This window comes from Anser brachyrhynchus, assembly GCF_964034855.1.
Source record: "Anser brachyrhynchus genome assembly, chromosome: 9".
Classification (NCBI taxonomy): Eukaryota; Metazoa; Chordata; class Aves; order Anseriformes; family Anatidae; genus Anser; species Anser brachyrhynchus.
In genome coordinates, this window is record NC_137703.1 from 14,796,024 (window position 1) to 14,815,896 (window position 19,873).

Here is a 19,873-nt window from a genome sequence, read left to right on the forward strand (position 1 = left end):
AGCTTGGGGTTGGGAATGATAAGGTAGAGTCCCAATGGATAAGGATTAGGGGGAAGGCCAACAAGGCAGACATCCTGGTGGGGGGCTGTTACAGACCACCAAACCAGGATGAAGAGACGGATGAGTCATTTTAATGTAGCCAGTAGAACCAGGGAGGTGATCGTCCCCCTGTGCTCTGCTGCGCTGAGGCCGCACCTCGAGTGCTGTGTTCAGCTTTGGGGCCCTCACTATAAGAAGGACATCGAGGCCCTGGAGCGTGTCCAGAGCAGGGCTACGAAGCTGGTGAAGCGCCTGGGACACAAGTCCTGTGAGGAACAGCTGAGGGAACTGGGGGTGTTTGGTCTGGGGAAGAGGAGGCTCAGGAGAGACCTCATTGCTTTCTGCAACTGCCTGAAAGGAAGGTGTGGGGAGCTGGGGGTCGGCCTCTTCTCGCAGATAACCAGTGACAGGACCAGAGGGAATGGCCTCAAGCTGCGCCAGGGCAGGTTCAGGTTGGAAATGAGGAGACATTTCTTCTCAGGAAGAGCGGTCAGGCATTGGGACGGGTTGCCCAGGGAGGTGGTGGCGTCACCGTCCCTGGGGGTGTTCAAGGAAAGGTTGGATGTGGTGCTTAGGGACACGGTTTAGTGGGTGACATTGGTAGTAGGGTGATGGTTGGACCAGATGATCTTGGAGGTCTTTTCCAACCTTAATGATTCTATGAATAGTCAGCAGTATTCAACACCTGTTAAGGAAACGACTTGGTAAGCATTGGGAGGCAGCCTGAACAAAAGATTTGTACAAGGAGAGACCAGACAAACAGTGTCCTTAATTCAGAGGTGCTCTTCACAGGCACCATGACTAATATTACCGAAGAGAATGGATGGCCATTGGGGATGAACTTGGGGAACTTGTTTCACTCGTTTCACTAAAATTTCCCATGCTCAGGGATATGCAGTACAATTAACACCCTTTTCTGTCATCCCACAGTGCATTAATAAAAACCTGAGGGGTATTACTATTCATTACCAAACAGCATTATACAAAGTACGCCTATAGTGTAAGTTTTAACTTGTCTCAAAGTGTAAAGTGGAAAATATTCCAGCTGAAACAAAAACATGACAAAGCAGCAATGTGAACTCTTGCACACTGGCAACACATATAAGCTAATCACTGTCTGGTTTGTGCAATTATTAGTCTCATATGTTAGTTATACTCTTGTCAACCACTAAAATACAAACATATAAATGTGTTTGAGAAAAAAAATAGGAAAAGATGGAAAAAAAATAATAAAAACAAAGACTTTACATTTCTGATGTTTCTCTCATACGTCATGGTTTCCGTAGCAAAATGTACAACTGATAATGTTCTCCATAGCAGAATTGCAAATTGATTCACAGCTTGCTGACTTTTATGACAGGGAGTACAGTTTGCACTTTTCTAATTATGCTCAGATGCCTCCCACTTACTGTAATACACTTTCCAGAAATGCAAACTGGCTTACATCAGTCGTGCTGGTCAGCTGCAGAGGAATACTACAATGTACAGAGAGGTATTATATTGACAACTACATTACAAACAGAATTCCAACATTAATATCTAGACAAGAGTGAGAATAATGGTGACTTGGTACTATGGTCTCTAGCACTACAACGCAATACTTTTTCTTTGATTGTGATTTGTACAGGTATTAGGAGAGAGACCTATGTGGGGAATGAGAGGTCAACTACTGCAACCACAATAATGATAAAAAATGCTTCAGCATACATAATGTTAGACAATTCAATACATCTGTTGGAGATGCCTCGATTTTTAATTATAAGAAAGTGATGATAATGACAGTAGAGGGAAAGATGCCATCTGTAGAGAGAGAATAGCTGCTCCAAAATTAATTCTCATGTTTTGTGGAATATTCTTTTTTTTTTTTTTTAATCATAATCTTGCAACTCCCCCATTATTCTGCACTGCTAAGAATTTTCTCTGCTACCACCTGTCTTGTGGAATTGTTTGAACTGCTCTGGAAATCTGTGCACCTACAAAACCTATGGAGTTGCCTTGAAGAGGAAGATAACTGTCTTGGATAGCCACCACCCAGTGGCATCTAGAAGCTATTGCACTAGTATGACAATTACTTGCACCTGGGTAACTGTTTTCCACCTTTGTGTACAAATAGCTGGTTGGTTATTTACTGTCTTCTTAATACTTTGTTTGCTGGCTTTTTTTTCCCGATTCTTTTGAATTGTATTGTTTGTGATTCAGAAGCCCAAGACAGAAATTCCAAAGGAAACAGAACATTCTAGCATGCAACTTTTCAGTGGAGCTGTGTGGAGAGTCATGTTAATTCAGAATGTATCTTAACAGCTTGTCTATATTGTTCAGAAGAGTCTCATATAAGCCTGTAAGGAAAAAAATATTGACTGAAAAATAGATTTAATGACTGAAAAGTAGTTTTGATTGCCCTCAGTAAGACTGATAAATACTATAAAATTACTTGTGAGCATTTCTTATTTTTGGCTTCTTCCATTCCTACTCCTTTCATCACCATTCAGAAGCTCTTCTCATGCTCCTCCTCCTTATTTTTTTTTAACTTTGTTGTTCCATGAGATCAAAATGCCATCTGAAGGCCTTAGAACTCTCTCCATTATTAAAAGTCTTGGAAAGTGTATTTTTTGATCAAATACTTTGGGTACCAAACACAACGGAATAGGTGGTATGTGGATGAATAAATGTGTAAACATGTTCTGATTTTCTAAGGGCATTTGCTAGAACCCTGCTGATGCATAAAGGACATAAAAATATCTCAGAATGACATTTTTTCTGATTCTCTCCCTTTCTCAATAGCACTGTTTTTCCTCCCTTTTTATGGGATTTTAATTACTTGAGGTTTATGTATAGAACACATCCATTTCCGTAATGACAAAGCCCATCATAGGTACTTTAATCAGGTACACAAAAGCCTCTGAGAAAAATAATCCATGTGGACACAAGCTGTAGCAGAGCTTTAACTCAAACTCAGAAATGAAAGCTGCATTATCCAGCAGAACCATTGCTTTTGATTCTGTTTTATGAGTATCAGAAGTATTTTCACTTGGTGCATGCCTACTTTATGCGTAGCTAGCATAAGGAAAGTATGCTATGCCTCAGCTCTCCCCTCTCCATGTTTTACATGTTTGGTTTTTTACAGGCATTCAACTTGGCTCTTAATTCCAAAGCACAGTCTGATAAAAGTAATTAATATATGTAATTAAATAACCAGACTAAACACTATTTCCATTGCAGTAGGAACTGAAAGCATGCAACAGAAAACATGATAAAATCTTGATATTAATTCAAAACAAAAATCTGAAAGCTAGGAATTACAGTATTAAAGACTAGCATGAAATTAAAACAGAATTTGAAATGTGTTTAAATATCAAGGCGTCACAAATCAGCTCAACTCTACTCTGTTATCACACAGATAAATATAAACCCACTAGGTGAAATCCTTACTCTACTGGTTACATTTCTTTTCCACTAAATGGAGGCAAATTTTAAGCTTCTATATACTGTTCACAGCAAACAAGCACTGAGCAGCAAGAAGTTAATTGCTGGAGTCTATGCAGTCTTTTGCAGGCAGATGTGAGCTAGCCTTGCCCATGCTCTAACCTACAGAAAACTATGTAACAGTACTTTTACAGAAATCACCAAAAAATGTTTGCTTTAGTGCAAGAGTATGTCTGCAAGTATTAGGATTTTTTTTTCTAGAATTTGGAAGGGAAAAAGAAAATGTGAATACTTGTCTGCTATTCCCATGTTTTACGTATATTTTAAACACATCTGATGCTAGCAATTCTTGTTAACGGTGCATTCATTTTTGCACAAGGTAATCGTTTAACTTTGGTGTACATGCAGGGATTTTTCTGTTGGTATTTTTTCTTTTGCTTAAAAATTATTCCCGGTTAGCGAGGGCTGCTTTCTGGAATCCATGGTTATAAACAGTTGACGTTTACGCAGAATAAATGTAGGAAACATATATTTCTTTAAGGGATAGACTGTGGAAAATGGAAAAGACTTTTCATTTCTTTATGGAACATAATGGTGAAAGAGCCACCACCTAAAATACAGTCTGCAGACAACGGTGCTCAGCAATCCAGGCTGCGTGGGTGAGGGGATTTCACTGACAGCTGCATGCACGTGCAGCAGTAGGCAGGCTGACACTGTGATAGCGCTGTGCGTGTCTGTCCTGGACAGCAAGAACACCAGAGAATTTGACAGACAACCCAAAGAAAGCTAACGAGGCAATCAGGACCAGCTTTGGTATTATAACCAGAACAACCTTGTCTGGCCAAGGGCTAACTGAAAGAAACCGGATGTATGTGTAAAGCAACTGTCTTTGCTTAATTTCTACCATGTCCAAGGAAAGGGACCTTTGTATATTCTTTGTAAATCAAAAGGGCTATATCAAAGTAATACCCTACTCCAGTCTCAGGTTCTTCTAACGGGAGACAACTGACAGTATTCCAATATTGACCGCTCACTCAGGTCAACCAAAAGCTATATTCTGGATTTATAACTCCAGATGAAGATGTTCTGGGTATGTAAGGTGGATAGGATGGATGGAAATAGAAGAGGATTGACTAATTTTGCAAGGTATGCGATTTGGGAGATTCAGGAAAATGGTTTTGTTAAAACCATGCAATGCATCCTTACTCTGCAAAGCCTTTGTGTACCTGTTTAATGCTAGCTATATGTGCGAGTCTCACAAGAGAGTCCTTCTCCCTCTCCTTCTCTCTTTCTGCTTTCAGTTCTCGTCCCCAGTCTACACAGGACCTGAGCAAAGGCAATTGGGGACCATGGGCCGTTCAGATCTGGAGCTCTAGGCTGATGTATACTCAGTCACTTGGGGATGGTGCACGTGCAGCCAGGCAGCATGTACGAGTTCTCATGGACTAAATAATGCTTTGTGCGGATGGAAATGTTAGCATATTTAAGCTAGGAATTTTAGCAAGGCAAGACTGAGTATTCAAAAGCTGAAAATTTTCAGAGGATTAAAGCTTGGCCAAATTTGAGTTAACAGTAGGACAGCAAAAAGCCATTTCTGTGACAGCAAGGCATCGATCCATGTACTCTACAGAATAAATGTTCCAGTGTTTTCCAGTGAAACAGCTTTAGGAGTCTTCTCTGTGAAGACAAAATATTCATTTCTTCCACAGCCACCTTCTTGGCTACAATTGAAGAAAAATAGCTGAAACTTAAAATTATCAGCACAAGAGAAATCTCTGAAATGGAAATTTGCCTGAATGGCATTCACTCATAAGAAGTTGTAAAATAAAGATTTATATTGGGATGTGCCAGAGGATGTTCATCATAAATATATGATGTGCATATGTGTGTGTCTGCACATACACACACAACACACGCTTGTACATATTACAGTGCTGCCACATCACTGAAGGTTTCATGAACAGAAATATCCCCAAATAATTGTAGGCGCTGGTAGTAAAAATGTACGAAAACAATTGTTGGACATTTCAGGGATGTCAAAATTGTGGCAAAAATGTTCAAAGTAGCTGAATATTGTGTGAAGTTGAATGGGTAGTTGCTGCTTACAAGTATCATGATTACAGGCTGTTTCCATGGAAACTTGGGATGGAAAATAAAAAGCTAGTTTAACTTCATCTTGAAACAACCCTTACTGGGGGGAAAACAAAAGTTGACATTCCTCTGGTAGCTGAATAATTGCCTCACCTAAAGTATTATCAGTTTGTTTTACCGTATTGTTAGATACTATGCAAAGTTTCAAAAATCCAACCAAATGAAGATAAGGATAGGATAAGAGATGCATATGTTGTTAAGAATCATAGCACAGTCCAATTTATTATTTTTCCTATGCTGCTTGCTGAAATGGTGACTATTAAACACTTTTTCTTCTAAGTTTGCTTCCAGTTATTTTGTGTCACTTCTAAGCATTTGGCCTGGTAATTCTCCCCATGTACATTTTTTTCTTCTGTTTCTGCTTTGTTTCTGCTTTGGCAATGTAATGAGCGAAGCATGCTCTAAGGATGTGACTCATTTCCATCAAAACAAGCTTCCTGAGCACCACAAAAGAAGCAGGGAGTCGACCACAGGCCCTGGGAATTTTTAGGACAATTTTAAATGTGAATCAGTTGGCAACATAAACAGAACGAGTTATTCCTAAATAAAAGATGCATCCAGTGCCACTGTAGCCAGCGCTACGGCTGAAAATCAGAAGACTACACAGATGGTACCATCTGTCTGTCTTCTGTGAATCGTTCTGGTGCTGAAAAACCCTTCTGGGACAGATGAACATAGCCTCAGAAGGGTCCGTAGCAGACACACATGCTACACCTGTCGATGTCCTATTGGATCCCCAGCGTTTGCCAGGTATCTCTGCACTACTGGGCTGGCACATTCCAAGCACAAAGGCTTGATGATCAATGAGTGAAACCTCGTGCCGCTATAGGTTTTAAGTTCCATTAACGATGTGATTAAAATCCTGATTCTAGCCTGACTGTGAATGCAGTAAAAATTGCACCTCTTTGACCTCAAACTCATCTCTGGGTCTGGAAGCTGAACACCAGTTTCCCTTGTCCCACCAACTCCTGCATTCAAACAAGTGTAGGCAGCAGGCCAGAAGCTGCTGGCACGTGGTTCTACACTGAATCTTTAGGATGAGTGTTTAAAAGTCTTTGGTGGTACTCTTCTTTTATGCAATAAGCTTGTTCTTTCTTTATATACACCAGCTCATAAGCCAGGAGTTCATTTTATATAGACATACATAGTCCAATTTACATCAGCTGCAATTCCCAACTATTTCTTTGGAAAGAAGTGTCCTTACTGCTATATGGAAAGAAATACAATTTGCAAAAGCCCTGAAGTTGGTAGTTTTCTTCTTTTGAGACATAAGCTCTTTTTGAAAAGCTGTAGCGTTCGACAGCTGAATTCCATTCAGCATTGTCACTTTTAACAGCATTTTTGAAGTAGTTCAAAATTATTAAAATTAACAACACTGAGACCCTTTCAAATGGTAATGATTCTACACTTCTGCTCTGATAGATACCTGTCTCACTAAAATCCACATTTGAAGCACTTTAAAGCAGAAATATCCACTAAGATTAATAAATTCAGCTTGACAGTTCCTAGTCCAAGTGCTTATAATGACAGAGACAAAAGGCTTGAGGAGTTATTGCAGAAAAGTGATAATTATCTGACAGACATTTCCATGACATTTTAAAGAAAATGTGAGCATCCAGTGCTCTTTGCACCTCCTCTGTGGTAATGCTCATCCATGATTTCTGTTTGCCTACCAATATATTCTGCTTGGAAAGTTCAAGTAATCCAGCCAAGTGCTGACACTTATGTGATAATAAGAACCTACAGGGAATTAGTTTCTTCAAGAACTACTGTCAGAACTTATTAGAATTAGAAGAACTCTACACTCACTAAAAATGATTAAAATTGCTCTTCCCTGTCTTCACTCTCTGTCAAGCCTATACCTAAAACTTTTTTAGTCCCCTCTGCTGCCAGGCCTCCTGCCACACGATTTGTCTGTGACAAACCCTGCTCATAACAATCCTCTGCTCCTGTGTCACCAATCCCAACAGCAAGAGTCAATTATTTAATTGTTAATTAGCCATTAGCCACAAGGCTGACCACATGATGTGAGTAAGTACAGGGAAATGGAGTTTACCTATGTCTGGTTTGGACAGTTCTGAATACATGTCACTTTTCAGTGCAAAGCCTAACCTACCAAATCAGTGGCCTCCCCCTCATTTTCAATTACCATTCTCATGCTATCCAATCTAGATAAAACTTCTGCTAGGTAAACATGCCTCCCCCCCCCCCCCCCCTTCATAAATTACGTTTCTCTTACTGTTGAGTAATATCCAGGGAAGTACTATATAGTGAAACTCCATTCAATAGGGCTATTTTACATTATCCCGATGCTGCACATTGAAAAATCCTATTGTGGCTACCTCCCTCATTAAACAAGCCAGAAAACATTTTTATGATGAAGTTAGGCTACATTTAAGGAAACCCCTCATGTTTCATAGCCCTCCACCACAGGAAAATACATTCTTTAGTTGATGCCTTCATTTACAATATGCTATTCTGCTTTGTGGCTCTGTGCAGAGTGACGCTTCACTGAGACTGATCCACAAGGCATTAATGAAATAAAAATACCGTATTGCTTATCTTGATATAAGCAGTGGTTTTGTCTGTGTTCTCTCATACTTGATGTTAAGCCACCACATAAAATTAAGAATATTTCAAATCTTCTGGTGCCCTGGATTTTACACTTCAGTTTCTGAGTTAGCTAGCAGATGTGTTAAAAATCTTAAGCAGAAGTTCTTCCTACAGCTATGGATCTAAGGAGTCGAAGGAGTACCTAGAACATAGCTCATTCTACCAAGCAAAATATGTCATATTTTCAGGATAAGAACATTACTACTTTTTCAGAAGCTTCATGTGAATAGCTAATGTGTCAAGTCTGCAACTAGCAACAAGAAGGTTTGTATATTAACCCAAAGTTTTCATGTTTTTCTAAACCCCTGGAGTATGCAATGCTGTTATTATTCCCTGCTCACCCTGGTTATTTACACACTGCTGGTTTTTGACAATTACTTCCGCAAAATGAAGTAATCCTTCACACTTTTTTTTTTTTTTTGCAAGTGCTGGGTGCTCTCATAGCTTGCACAGCTGGACATGCAGTGTGATTACGAGGATGTTCTGCTTGCTCTGGGGACCTTGACTCTTAATTCTTCATGTCTTCTTGATGCTAGTTTATTTTCTGAAGTAACTAGATTTTGTAAACTGGTCTTGGTATGAAAGTAGTACCTTACGTCCATAAATTGAATCCTGGGTTAGATGACTCTCTATTTGCCCCATTGTAATTGCTTTGTCAGTAGTAAATAGTGAGTGTCTCTGCCCGTCTCTAATAAAATTTTAGTTTACTTACTAAAATTTACTTTACTACTACTTTTAGTTTACTTTAGTTTACTTATTTAGTAACTTACAGTAGCAAAGATTAAGAATGAAACAAAACAAAACCCTCAAAAGTGGGGTCGTCACGGCAGACACTACTCTTGGTTCATGCTTCAATCCAGCTCCTGTTCGTGGAGCCACGAGTGCAGCCAGCTGCACTTGCACTGCTGTGCCCACGTCTGCATGCCCCGGGAGCCAGCTGGCTCCCAGCAGACTGTAGCTGGTGTACAACCTGACACAGACACCAAGGACAGAGAGCGAATGCTGGTGCTGCAGCTGCTGTGTACTCTGCTGAGCTGCAGCCTATATGAAGCAGAGCCTAAAGTGGGTGCAGGTCTTAAAGTGAACTGGAATCTGGAAACAAAATAATCAGCTATCCACCTAAACAATTACTTTCAAACATGTCCATGGCAAATAAGGACAAGTTACTAATAAGCGCATATTCGTAGACTGCATAGGCTCTGAGGGTTGTATTTCTACAAGCTTTCTGTATAGATAAGTGGTGTCAGGCATTTTTGAAGCATTACTGGCTTGTACCAACTGTACCTCACCATGACAGCTCTGAGAGTGAGAACCCGTCTCTGTGCAAGTGAGTCAAGATGGGCTTTGTTACACTGGATCTATTCTTCCTGTGAAACTGAGTTTGTAAAGAGATCAGTAATGTATTCTGAGCTGCAGCAACCATCGTCCATATACATGCTGCTTTCATAGCACTTATGCATGTGACAAGAGTGCTGGAAGATTTATATCAAAAGAGCATTCTCCTCAGCTGTCCCCAACCCCTTGAAAGCTCTGTTTATTCCCTGGTAAACTGAGTCCGCTCAGTGTATCACTGACACGAAAATAATTAGGCCACTGTCTCCATCCTTTCAGTGTGTACCTTGCTCCTTGCCAGCTGAGGCTGGCAGAGATGATTCCAGCAGCGATGATTTTTTTCTTCAGCTTCGTGGTATAAAGAGTGACGCCGGGAATGAGATACCCTGTTCTTCCCCAGCTGGCAGTCTTTCAACATAATTGAAAAATGGGGCTCCTATTTCAACTTGGCATCATTTTTGCATCTATTTTGTGTGAAAGCAAAGGGTTCCTAGGTCAATGAAGTTTTGATAAGGGCAAGTGCATTGAGGTAAACTGGAAAAAGTCCATTTGCAAAACCTGATGCCCACGTTGTATTTCTGTTACGGTTGTATTAGATGTCAAGAGGATGTGTTTTATTCCCACACATGCTCCATGAGTGAAGTATAAAGGAAAACTGAAAAGTTCCTAAGCTGTTGGGGATGCTTGTTACTGTCTCATAAGGAAAGGGCATTGCTGTAGATTGTCTAACTTACAGCTCTTCCTGTCATCATCTGCTCGTGATTCCAAACACAGAGGCTGGGGGTGAGGGCATTAATGGCATACAGAGGTTCAGTGGACAAAAACAAAAGAGAAGCATGCAAGTCAATTAGCAACACAAGTTGGCAATGATAGCTTCCTGCCTTCAAAGACAGAAGTTTCCAGGAATTATTATTATCCAGGAATCCCACTCAGCAAAATGAAGTTTGCAGACTCAGAGACAGAAAGAGAACTTGCTGTCACCTGCCTATGTACATTTTAAGGGTAATATAAATAGTAATGCCTTCCAGCATTTTTCAAAGGTATATATGCTTTTTAATCAGGCCAGCATTATTTATGTATGGGGTGGAGCTCAGTGCTCTTGCAGGGCAGTACAATATTAATGGGAGCACTATGTGTCGTTCTAAACCCTTCTATCTCCCCCAAGGAAACAGCTAACAGAGCTTTAGGCAAGCTCTGGAGAAATGACTACTCCTCTGTTGTGTAATCACCTGAGGTGAGCTGCAGTGACAGTTACAGGCACTATTTAGACAAGACGAAGCCAATGTTTTCTTTGAGTCAAAGAGAATGAGTGAAGCCGTGCTCTCTGTGATCCTCGAGTAAGAAGTAATCTTGGACATTTTCAAAACACTTCAAGATACAGCAAGAAACTTACATCCAGATTTTTTCCACTTAGATGCAAGCCCCTTACATGTCCAGATTAGGAGCAGGATCACTCAAGGGTTTCTGTTTATTCAATTGAGAGACAACAGCACCCTTAGGGAGTGACTGGAATCTGAGGGGGGTGGATACGCTGTCTGGAGAGGCCTGTCTGTCTTCCAAAGATTATAGAGGGTATCTAAAGCAACTACATCACTGTCACAGTGCCTAAATGAAGTATCTGAAGTTTGATGGGATGAATTGGTATCATAGAAATGTATGAAAAGTTCCTTAGAAATTTAAGAAGGAAGATGCCGCACATTCCTTAGACTATAAAATTGATTCCTAACTGCTTCTCTAGACACCCAATATGTTGGCAAATCTGTGCTTCTATCTATACAAATGGGGACGGCTTGGGGAAGCTTCCAGGAAATTCTATTATGCTTTATAACTTGGTTGGTTCCATTTAGGCTCTGTCAGCACTGGAGTTACCATATAACTGTGGCTCAGTGGCTGGCAGGGAAAAGGACACTTGTAATGAAGGACATGTAATGATATATAACGAGGGCAAGTGTAGAGTCCTGCATCTGGGCAAGAACAACCCCAGACATCAGTATAAGTTGGGGACTGCCCTGCTGGAGAACAGCGAAGGGGAAAGGGACCTGGGGGTCCTGGTGGACAGCAGGGTGACCGTGAGCCAGCACTGTGCCCTTGTGGACAAGAAGGCCGATGGCATCCTGGGGTGTATCAGAAGGGCTGTGGTTAGTAGGTTGAGAGAGGTTCTCCTCCCCCTCTACTCTGCCCTGGTGAGACCACATCTGGAACATTATATGCAGTTCTGGGCCCCTCAGTTCAAGAAGGACAGGGAACTGCTTGAGAGAGTCCAGTGCAGAGCCACAAGGGTGATTAAGGGAGTGGAGCATCTCCCTTATGAGGAGAGGCTGAGGGAGCTGGGTCTCTTTAGCTTGGAGAAGAGGAGACTGAGGGGTGACCTTATTAACGAATATAAAAAATATGGAAAGAGTGAGTGTCAGGAGGACAGAGCCAGGCTCTTCTCGGTGACACCCAATGATAGGACAAGGGGCAATGGGTGCAAACTGGAACACAGGAGGTTCCACTCAAATATGAGACAAAACTTTTTTACGGTGAGGGTGACAGAGCACTGGAACAGGCTGCCCAGGGGGGTTGTGGAGTGTCCTTCTCTGGAGACATTCAAAACCCGCCTGGACGCTTTTCTGTGTGACCTGATCCATGTGTTCCTGCTCCGGCAGGGGGACTGGACTAGATGATCTGTCATGGTCCCTTCCAACCCCTAACATTATGTGATTCTGTGATTTTAAAGCTTGATCTGGTTAGACAGCAATACCGTAGAGCTTCAGAGAAGTTAGGGCAGGTGTATAGATGATATGCTGATGTGTTTGTATTAAGTGATGCAGAAGGAAGATGAATTTATGCATACATGAATTTGCTATATGGAGATCCCTTTCCAGCTCCAAGTCTCAGAGGTGTTCTCAGATTCCAGTCTGCAGGAGCCAATCAATGCTGAACATGAGGAGTGGGGATGGATTTTTCTTTCTTACTGAACCAGCCTAATTTGCCTAACCAGCTGCTTTGATTCAGCACAGATGCCTATCAACAGGAGTAATCCCAGTGAAGTCAGTACCTGAAGTAGACACCTTTTATACCCTGAGTTAGGATTATTAGATTTTCAACTGTGCTAATTCTGCTGGAACATGAACTCTCTTGATATGCCTTCAACTTTCTAAGTCCCTATTCTGCAATTATTCTTTTTCTTACGTATAGTAGGGCCTGGCTGAGTCCAAAGCCCATCTTGTACCCTAGTACTACACAAAACATAGCAAGAAGAATTCATGTCCCACAGATGTTACATCTTTCTGAAGGTCTGCAGCTTTTTCAGACACTTACTTGAGGAAAGAATGTTTGCAAAATCAGCCTTAACTCGTATGTCTTTGGCTGAATTAATTTCTTTGCAGACATGGATATTTACTGAATGCTATTGCAGAGTTGCAAACCAGACAATGTACCTTGAAATACAAGCACAGTTGGCAATAAAACTGCAGTGAAACCACAATCCTTGAAATCACTTTATCTATTGTTCTTGCTTGAATGGTTTTGAAAAATAGATTTCTGCTTTGGAGCCAATTTATCAATCTATTCCAAGTAAATAAACAGCACCTGATCTGGTAAATCAGTCTCAGAGATGGGTTGTATTAACTCTTTTTGTACCATGTCTTTTAAATGATAAGTTAGTGAGGAAAGGCTGTCTCAGTTCCCATACATACAGTGCACAGGGATGCCCAAGCCTCTGTAACTACTGTGATACAAACAACAACAGAACTTTCAATTTCTGGTTTGCTGTTAGATCATGGGTCAAGTAATGTAAAGAGCTCTTACTGTCTGCTCTGAAGCCTTTTTCATAGAGATGAGGTTTTCAGCAATTGATCCACACGCTGTAAAAATCAGTTGCACGCTGGCTCCTTGCCTGGACTTTGATTGTTCCCATCACTGGTTTCTGGTGAATGCTTTCTGCAAGGTATATAGAAATTGTCGAGTAATTGTCTGTTAAGCTTTTGTATATGCAAAGAACATACAGTACGGAGAGCTTTATTCTCTGTAGGTTTGTCAGTTACTGCACAGATAGGCATTACCTTAGCATTTTTCATGACATTCTAATTAAGGGCTGTTTCTTCCAGTGCTGGCCCAACATATTAACATAAGAAAAATACCTTCAGTGCTTGAAATAAAAATCTTTACAATTTTCATTCTGCTGGTCATTTGTAACAACCTGCAAACACTTCCAGACCCAACACAGTAAGGAAACAAAAAGAGAGAAAACTTTTGCCCTGACTCAATTTCAATATGATTATCTTGGCAAAGTTCAGGCTGCCAGACCCTGTAGCACTGTTGTGTTACCATGTTAGCAGCAAGGGATAAAAGGGATGTTTCTTAACTAAACCTAGGCATACATTTCTATCTTTTGCACCCTTTCTACAAGAGGAAAACCTAGGTGCAGGCTGGAAGGAAAATACTCTGCATGCCAGTAAGATTCATATTTGAACTATTTCAGGCTGATACACCATCTAGAGAGTTTTGCTTAGACAGAGATTTTCCTGCATATTTTCTGAGGTGCCCATCTCCTTTTACTTCTACAAGTTGGATGCTGAAGCTAGATGCTTCATTCTGTGTTCTTCCTCTTCCAGGCCTAAAATGTTTCTGCTTCAATGTCTGTGTCTGACGTTCAACTCAATCACACTGCACATAGGTCCTGTCCTAACTCACAGTGTTGTAAAAGAGAAAGAAATTTTGACACAGCAATTTCGATGGAGGAGAACTGGGTAAGTTAAAGTAGTATTTGTTGTTGTGAGAAAAAATGTCAGGAGGTGCAGAAGAGTAAATGCAAGATATAATAAAAATCCAGGTCCACAGGTTATATGGAAGAGCAGAGGTTTGAAAAGAAGGAGAATTAATACAAAGCAGTAGATGAAGAGAGGCATTTCTGAGGCACACTTCCATGCTAGCCTTCTCCTTGTTCTGCTAAGAGATATTTTGCTTCTGGCTTGTTTGAGCAACAGCAAATGACACTACCCTGTGTGGTGCTCTACTGCTGCAAGTCGGTCAGATCTCAGTGGGGTATACTTGGCAGAAACGTTTCTTAGCAGAGAATTCAGAGTACCTGGGTTTGGCTGTGTATAATGCCCTGGCCTTCTTTTAGGGCAGTTTCTGGAAAGTAGCTGTCAGATTTTCTGTTTTCACTTGGAGAAAACCAGAATACCTCAGGACTGTATGGCAAAGCTCAGCTGTAGAATAAAGCACTGTCAGTCAAGAAGCTCTACCCTTAGCCAGAGCTCCTGTTGCTTAATAAAAAGGCATGCAGAGGCTTCTGGGAGATGCAGTTATTGGAGTTGTTTGCTATAAAAAGCAGAAGTCAAACACGAACACTTCCTACACATTTCAGCGTAGCTAGTACACAACATGATAAGTCCCAAGAAACAACCAATCACCATTCTGCACTTTGTGACGACGTGCTTTAATCTCTGACTCCTGGAAGAGAAGGAAAAAAACCACGGGATCTATTACAAAACCTCCTGAAGACATGACGATTTTCGCTGATTCCACTGTTGAGCAGGCTAGGTTTAATAGGACAGGTTCAACATGAATTTAAGCCAGCACAGAACAGGGTCTTCAGAGCAAACAGACTTTTACATTTCCAGTTCCGATGAGCTTCAAGAATGAAGTTCGGCAAAAAAGGCGCCCCCTCACCAACAGTTACTCCAAAGTTGACTCTCGACCCATGTCCTAATCTTCACTAACAAGCAACACGTAACAGAAGCTTCTATACCTAGGTGTAAGTATTGACAGACTAGAATATAGACCAGGAGCAACTATGGTGGTAGGCACTGGGCAGTCTGACCAGGGAACTTAAGCATATGTTGACTTGGCACCAGGAGGTGTAGATCAACTTCTCCACATTGGCACAGATTTTCAATGTGACTGTACTTGAGACTTACTGTCCCTGACTTGTGCTTTAGTCTCTTCTATGAAAATGGAGTCTAATTATTTCAGTTTTTCCTTCTTCTCTTGCCATGTCTTCTTGTAGATTGCGAGCATCAGTGTAAATCCTCTCTGTTAGAGCTATCATTAAATGCTAATGGAACAGTACAGCCAATGTCAAGTACAGGTGAGAGCCAGAGCCAAGGTAATTCAGAGGAAAAACTCCCACTGACACCGGCTGCCTCACAGGTCCAAACACAGCTATTAGTGGAAAACAAAGATGTGTTGTAGAAATCGTTTTCTCTCTTCCTCTTTGAAATAGCTGTGATGAGACAGGTTTTTTGTTTTTTTTTTTTTTTTGCAAGTTGCAAAGGCCCTAGCCCACCCCTGATGATCCTGTGCTTTTAAAAACTGCCTACAAATAAAAGCAAAATCCAAGCAGGCAGTTCACTAACAGTGAAATGGCTTTCTAGTGGTGTAACCTGCAGGGATGTCTGATAAGCGTGTGGTCTTTCTCATACCGGTTTGTTTTTGATCAAATCCAAACAATAGAAGCTGACAGTGAAATCCCAGAGTCTCACCCAGAAAGTTCCTCAGCTTTCGGCCAGGCTTTTTGTTTTTCTGCTGTTCGCAGTGCACTCTGCAATCTGCTGCCTGGCAGGCTACACCGGCCTCAGCACCATGAAGCTGAAGACAACATCTTATTTGCATGTAACTTTCCCTACTGTTTCCTCTAGACTAAGTTTCTGAAGAGATCGTTGTATTTGGGAAGCATACTGAGGTGTCTGGAGTGCCACAAACCACAGTCCAGAGGAAGGCAAGAGGGCAGGCATGTTTTCAGTTATGGGTCAAGAAGGAGTATTCCCGACCTTTGTCACAGTCTTCTCATGCAGTTGAGCAAGCTGTCAGTATGCTAGAGTAGGCAGTTAGGCATTGTCCTGCTTAAAAGCGAGTCCCATTTTCAAAAGCAAATTAGGCTTTTCTCACCTCTGAAGCCTTGGCCCCACAGATTTTCCTAAGCATGTCTTGAATTCAAGTTCTGGAATTGCTCTGAAAATGCAAATCTGTTCTGTCGATGCAGTGGATGGTTGCGTTGCACATCACCCCTAGCAAAACCCAACTCCCAAGGGCAATGAGAACTGGGAAGACGAGTGCACAAGCCCTTCCTTGTGTGTCTGCAATCACGATATGCTTCCACGATCCCCGGAAGCGTGGCTGCTAGCACGTCCTACAGTCTGCACTGCTGCGTCCTTATTCCTAGCCACATTCGGCTGGAGCAGTCTGTGAGCACACTTTGTTTTCCAGATACGTTATACAGATACGCTATGTTTTGCAATTACATGTTATGTTTTGCTGCATGGATATGCCATATTTTGCATACTTGAGTGGAACAAAACCCAAAGAGACATAAAAATCTGTGCCCTTCACTTCAGTTCCCCACATATTCACTTTTGCAGGTAAAATGATCATGTGCCAAGGAATTTTAATCTTGGGTGCAAGGCCACTTACCCCTGGGAAGGGTAGAAGCTAAGAGCTGTCCACTGAGAGAAGTCAGTGTGTTGAGGCAGTCTGGATAAAGATTTTTCTCCAAGTCTACGATTTAATTTTCTGTTTGGGACTACTGTATTCACAGCTGAGACAACACAATCTTCTGCAAAACTAGAAATATGTCCTTTTCCATCACCCTCTCATCAGGGAAACCTTATATGTTATTTACAAACTATTGCAGAGTTGGCAGTTTTACAAAGACTTAATCAAGCTTGCTTTATTTTTGGACCTATCTTCTGCTCTGCTCTTCTCACCTAATCTCTACCTCCTTTCAAATTGCCCTCAAACTTCCTAGTTAGGCTGTGGAAAATTAATAAAAACAATAATAACCATATAACAAATTTGGAGTACTAGTTCTTTTAATTTGTATTCAGGTGTTCTCTAGCAGCAGATCTTTCTGCTGCAACTAGGGTGGTTTGGTCAGCTTCTTAATATTTTTAATTGCTTTTAATATCTTTCATTTCATTAACTTGCAAGCATTGCTGGTTCTTAATTATTATTTTTTTTAATCTGGTTGAGCACTTTACTGGTTGTAGTACCATTAACTGCATTAATTATAGAACTTAATAATGCTGGCATGTATTTTATTTAAAATAATTTGTTTAATGAAAATGTGTGTTCTGCCTGGTTTAGAGTTAAAATATATTTTATGAACAGAGGTAGGAAATCCAAGATTTAAATTTCAGCAGCATATAAAGAATCTATGAAGACCCTCAAATAACTGTGGAGATTTAAAAAACTATGTTGGTGGCACTCAAAATTTAACACACATTGGAGAGGCAAACATTATGCCAAAGGCTACCATACAGCTCAATTTTTACAAGTACATTTTTCAGAACAGTAATTTCTTAGGTATTTAGCAATTTAATTTTCCAATCGAATTTTAACTGGTATGTTGTAACTACAGCTGGCAAACTGAACTTCAGCCTTGGTTTCTTTGACTCAGGACAGTAACTGCATTAAGAAAAAAGGGCTTTGGTAACTCTGAAACTTTGATTATTATGAATAGGCTTAAAATTTCAACAATGTTTTTAGTTCCATGCCTCAGTGGCAGACACCCCTTTTTGTCCGATTTGTAGACAATCCACATTCAGCTAAATCTTCTAGTTCTTTTGCTCTAGGTACAAAGACTCAGACCCTCAGCTCTGCAGCACAGCTAGTTAGAAATGCCCTGATGAAAGTTCCATCTGCAAATGCAGAACCCAATACATTTAATTCAAAACGCTTCAGGTTTTACTGGGATGATAAGCCTGACGTATATTTGTATGGGTTTCCAGTATATGCTAAAGTTTCTGGCAAACTGAAGATCTGGTGGTTCCTGCATCTGTGTTCATAGCCCTAATTGGGCTTCCAAGGTAAACACAGCACAGGACATGGCTCCAAACAGCTGCTGTACAAACTCCTGACGTTCTTCTGTGGCTGTGGAGGTAATTCATTCTCGAACCACCATGATAGTTTCTCACTGAATTTAAAAATCATTTTAAAACTAATCTAACCGAAGTTTTAGACAAACCTGGACAGCCAACACTGAACACATACCAAAAAGGAAGCTGTCCCATGGTGACTGCACACCAATGATAGGATCTGCTGATGCTCCCAAAAACTCAAGAGGAGTATTTTTCTTTCTGCAAGAAAACTGCTCACTCCCCCAGTCTGAAGATTGTCTTACCTTCTACATCTAACCCAACACACTCAAGTTCCTGAAAATACTTTCTCAACAACAAAAGGCAAATGGTTTTAGCCTGAGAGAAAAGCCTCCTACATGAACAGAAATGAATTTGCTGCAGAATTTACTCCACACAACTCTTATTTACTCATTTGTTCTGAAACCTGCAGTTCTATTTATAGGTAGAAGATCTCCCTTTGAGAGAAGGAGTTAGGAGAATCTTATCAAGTAGAGATAGAGCGCTGACAGCATTAAACTAGGATGCTATGTAGTGTCTTTGCTAACTATGGTGCGTTGTGCAAATTAACTAAAGCAAGAAGCCTTGGGCCCCTTACCAAGGTCAGTCTCTTAATAAGAGTGTGAGCCTATCTTAAGAAACTGGCAGAAACTGGTCCTGCAGATGGACAAGAGCCAAGGAGCAACTGAGTCTGCACAAAGACAAGAGGTCAACTAGCGGTGACGAACGAGGAAGTCACCAACCTTCATCCCCATGACCCCCGACGACCACCACCAGGAGACAGTGCGCAAGCGCAGGTGGGAGGAGTTTATGGAAATGACTCCTTGGAACCAATTTTAATATGAAGTGGGGACAGGTTATGAATATGTATAGGCATATTGTGAAACTTCATACATATGTAACTCTTCACTGCATATAACCAAGGCAAGTTGCTGCATCAGGTGTGCACGACTTTGGTGGGACTACCCCCCGTGCTGTCCAACGCTGAATAAACATACCTACTTTACAATCTTACTGATTGTGGAGTCCGTTTTCCGCAAGTCACCTTTATCCGGCCTGTTCTACCTTTACTACTTTTATGGTACTTCAAAGACACATCAAAGAATGGGATAGCTGGCAGCCACAAACTATGCTATTACAATCACAGCCCTTCTATGTGATTTCTAGTTAGAATTCCTGTTGTGTTCCAGAAGAAGGCATAGATGGGAGGGAGGAACTCTAGCAGGTTGTTGACAGACCAAGTGAAATTTTATCTCTGACAAACATTATTTCTGTATCATTCAGTCTTAAGAGTTTGGCTGAAACCAACCTATTAATGATGTGGGTTTTATTTTCTTTATCTTCTTTCTACTTGCTGCAATGACAAGAGCCACGTTCCCTTGTATCTAAGCAGGATGAGTCTGGGAAAAGTTCTAAAAGGAAGCTCCATCATCCAGAAGAAATATTACACCTGGCTAGGAGGCTTTACATTATTT

At 41.0% G+C, this 19,873-nt stretch overlaps 1 long non-coding RNA gene across 3 annotated transcripts in view; it reads right to left on the reverse strand.

The window, feature by feature from the left end:
* Nucleotides 1–2,381: 2,381 nt before the first annotated feature.
* LOC308199967 overlaps nt 2,382–19,873 on the reverse strand; it is a 45,810-nt gene continuing 28,318 nt past the window's right edge. The window contains exons 3-4 of one of the 3 annotated variants that reach the window (XR_013955118.1): nt 13,351–13,482; nt 2,382–5,183 (exon numbers count right to left, since the gene is read on the reverse strand). This is a non-coding gene — a long non-coding RNA (uncharacterized lncRNA). The other 2 variants (XR_013955119.1, XR_013955120.1) reach the window with 2 other exon arrangements.